We start from the raw sequence: 4,414 nt of genomic DNA, 5'->3' as shown, positions 1-4,414 counted from the left end.
GTATTAATATTTGCAGTGAAATAATTTCTTTTTGACTCATACATTTATTTAGCATCTTAAAGCTGAGCTGTGTGTGCAGATAATATGCATGCACGGTGGATAGTTTTGTAAACTGCAGAAGTCCACACCATGCTAGCATTTTGGCAGATGCTTCATTTTTTGAGAGCAGCTTTCCCTGAAGATTTAAGTGGTCTGTGGTAGGAGTAGGTTATTTAATTAGGCCTCTGATGCATATTTTTATGCTTTCTCTTAATGACCACGGTGACTTTGTTTTATTTATATAGCTGTTTTCAGTACGCCACATTTTGCTGTGTTTACTAGCTTGAGTAGTTAGAAAGGATGGTAAAATACATGTACTCCAAGGCACTGTTATTTTTTTTATTATTTGATTTCATATTAAATAAGAATCTAAAGCAGTGCACCCTGTTAATTATCCCTTGTTTTAATATTCTTTCTTCTTCTTCCTCCATACCTATGAACTTTTAAAAATGTATATTATATCTAGAATTAGTATGCACAATAAATGACCTTGATATTGGTGCTGAACATAACATTCAATCTGAACATGGATAAAAAAAATTAGAGGGAACATTGGTCATTTCCAACTTTACAGAGAAGCACCAAATTAGCAATGGAGGGCAGCTGGCTGTGGTCTCCTCCTGAGCGACGCTGGTCATCATGTGGTCTCCATCAAGCACAATGCATGAACCTATCTTTCCTACTTTGGGGAGTAACCTAGCAAGGGAAGGACATAGAATACCATGGTGACTGGTGTGTGATAATCTGGAGAACTCATACATGTGTTACAGGTTTTACATATTACCTATTAAGGTCGGGACAATGAGTTGTTTCTGAAACAATTAGTGTGTTTCAGGTGTATCTAACTTTCTGTTCCTTTGATTCCAGACTTGTTGCTAAGGCTGGTTAAATTTTTTTCTTAAAGTTTTTTAATTCGAAATTGGATTTTCAATTGAACTATTTTTTCCCATGAAATTATCTTTTTTCTGGAAAATATAAGATTTCCATCAAAAAGACCAAACTCCCCTCCTCCCCGACCATGGCTGCAGGATTCTGGTGATTTTCCAGAGCAGTTCAGTAAGACGAGAGACGATCATGTCTCATGGGGGATGTAGTCCAGCCGGGGAGCCTGGTCCATGGAAGAGATTGGTGGTGTATGGTATCTTATGCACCCTCATGGTATTTCCAAGCAGAAATGCTTTCAGTCTCCACAAACAAATCACATTTGTGGATCATCTCTACGCAGTACCTGGCTTGCACTGAAAACAGCATGATGAAAGCTACCCCTAACCTCATACTCTGTAACTCTGGTAGAAGTTGCATCATTTAATAACACAGTAGAAAAGAGTGGGACTAATTAATCCCCAGGGCATGAGTTACATCGAGGGTGGCTTTGGTTCACTGAACCCATTAATTAGGTGTTGTGTCTCTCTGAGCTCAGGTATTCCCAGTTGCTTCAGGAATCATGTCCCATAGATCAAAAATCTCACTATAAAACTTCCTGAATGCTCCAAACTGGCAGATTCTGACCATGGGGAAACGCCAACACATCTGTCTCTCTCTTCTAAGCAGGTAAGTATGATTGTCCAGTATCAGAGTCACACACACATACAGACACCATGGGGACTGGCAGGTATTGAATTCACAACCTCTAGCAGTGAAAGCCTCAGTCCCAACTTCTACCCCTTCAGCTAAAGAAGCGACCTCCATGGTTGGAGAAAATAGGCAATTACATAGTCACTGAAGCCAGTACTTTCCACTATGTCTCTGGGTTTTCATACAGGCTAAAGTAAAGGCTCAAAAGCTTTATTAGCACAGTAAGCAACTTTACCCCAACCCGACATGTCAAGCCACAGAGCTCCCCTTGCGCAAAGAGGATAGAAAGATTGACACTCCTTTCCTCTCACCCCTTATTTAGCTAACAAATAATCTCTCCAGACTGAGATGGTTTTCACCCTGATTGTCTTACAGCAGAATCACAATCACTGTTTGCTGCTCAGATTAGTGAACAGGAGTGTCCCTGTGCGGAGCATGATTAACCTGCATGTCATTGTATTTATGCAGCGTGTATTTTATCAAACAACTGAAATGACCAGCTGTGAACATCTGCCTCTGTGGATGAAGCACTTTCCTGAGCAGGTACTGAAGTCCATTGAGAAACTGATCTCCGTTTATCTTCACTTACTTCATTACAGAGAAGGGACAGGTTTTCTGCACCATCCACCTGCCCACATCTCTGTAGTTGCCTGATCTGTGTTCAGAGGCCATGGAAAAGGGAAATCACTCGGAGGCGACTGAGTTCATGCTCTCAGGACTGACAGATAGTCCGGAGCTGCAGGTCCCCCTCTTTCGGGTGTTCCTACTGATTTATGGTATCACCCTTGTAGGAATTGGAGGGATGATATTGTTAATCATGATTGATCTCCTACTTCACACCCCCATGTACATTTTCCTCAGTAATTTGTCTTTCTGTGACCTCTGCTATTCCACGATAATTTCCCCTAAGATGCTGCTGAATTTCTTAGCTGAGAGGAAAAGCATTTCTTACACTGCCTGCCCTGTGCAACTGTATCTCTTTTATGCCTTTTCAGATTTTGAATGCCTCTTGCTGGCTGTGATGGCATATGACCGTTATGTGGCCATCTGTAACCCGCTGCTCTATATGGTCACCATGTTCAGGCAGCTTTGTAAACAGCTGGTGGTCGGTGTTACGCTGTGGGGTTGGTGGATTCAGTGATACAAACATGTTTTACATTTAGGCTGTCATTCTGCCTCTCTAACATCATCAATCATTTCTTCTGTGACATCTCCCCGTTGTTGGCGCTCTCCTGCTCTGACACCTGCATCAATGAGATTGTGATCTTTGCTTTCACATGCTGCATTACAGTGAACAGCTTTGTCACTGTCCTCCTCTTCTATGTCTATATCATCTCCACCATCCTGTAGATCCGCTCTGCCAAGGGGCGGTACAAAGCCTTCTCCACCTGCTCTTTCCACTTGATCACAATGATCCTGCTTTTTGGCACCTTCCTCTTCATGTATTTAAATCCCACCTCCAGCTTTCCATGGACACAGACAAAGTAGCCTCAGTGTTTTATACGGTGGTGATCCCCATGCTGAACCCCCTCATCTACAGCCTGAGGAACACAGAGGTGAAGGACGCCCTGAGGAGAGCAATGAATAAACTCCTAACCAATTTATGAATCTGTTTAACTCCATACTGGCTTAGCGATGGGAGTGGAAACAGGTGAATTCAATTTCCAGCCCATTGCAATGTAATTCTGCAGAGCCCGTGGTAGTATTGTTATTATTATTAATTTGTTTGTATTCCAACAAAGTCTGCAGGCCTCAACTGAGATCAGTGGACAAAAGACTGGAAGCATCACAAGATAGAGAGAGAGAATGATTCTATAGGCTCTTGGCCTAGATGGTGAGATGCTCAAGTTCATGTCTCTGTTCCAATGGTTATTTAATTAGTTAGCCACAAATAGACAAAGATTGAGAGCAAACCCAGACTGGAAGAACACATGACACAGGGGCTGGGATGCTTTCTGGAAATTGCAGGAAACCCAATGCATAGTGTGGACAGGTTGGTCACTTGATTGCTGAAATTTCCTCTGATCCTTTTTCCTGCCAGCCTGGGTCTCCAGAACCCTGCCTTGTTGATCCAGACACACTAGTCTGCTGAAACACAGACCAAGGGTCTGGGCCATACCCTTGAAACTGCAGATCTAGACTGAAACCAGCTCAGCAAGATACATGTCTCCAGGATGCAGATACCCAACCCTCAATGGGATCTAAACCACAAATAAATCTGTTTTACTCTGTATAAAGCTTATACAGGGTAAAATGATAAATGTTGACCCTCTATATCACTGCAAGAGAGCTATGCACGTCTTTTCGGCCCCTGGGTAACAATTACTTACACTGAGTTTATAAATAAACAAAAGGAATTTTATTAAGTATAAAAAGTAGGATTTAAGTGGTTTTAAGTAGTAACAGAACAAATTAAGTCACAAAACAAAATAAACATGCAAGGCTAAGTGTAATACACTCAGAAATTAGTTACAAATGTTAACTTCTCACCCCAGTTGTTATTTCAGGTGAAACCCTTCTCAGGTCAGATGCCTTTTCTGATCTTGGTCCAGCCTGTTCTCCCCCACCCCTGTGGTTACAGTCCTTTTGTTTCCTGGTATGTCTGTGGGGTGGGAAGCCTGTCTCTTAAACCAGCTTGAGACACTCATTGGTTCATAGAATATCAAGGCTGGAAGGGACTTCAGGAGGTCATCTAGTCAAGCTCCTGCTCAAAGCATGACCAATCCCCAGACAGATATTTGCCCCAGATCCCTAAATAGTTCTCTTAACAATTGAACTCACAACCCTGGGTTTAGCAGGC

The 4,414-nt window shown here is 42.2% G+C and overlaps 1 pseudogene; it reads left to right on the top strand.

The window, feature by feature from the left end:
• The first annotated feature begins 2,284 nt into the window (after positions 1-2,284).
• Positions 2,285-3,221, top strand: LOC115651211 (annotated as a pseudogene).
• Positions 3,222-4,414: the final 1,193 nt, after the last annotated feature.

This window comes from Gopherus evgoodei, chromosome 4 (genome assembly GCF_007399415.2).
Source record: "Gopherus evgoodei ecotype Sinaloan lineage chromosome 4, rGopEvg1_v1.p, whole genome shotgun sequence".
NCBI lineage: Eukaryota > Metazoa > Chordata > Testudines > Testudinidae > Gopherus > Gopherus evgoodei.
Note: the sequence above shows the minus strand (reverse complement) of the source record. Positions and strands in the feature narration are given on the sequence as shown.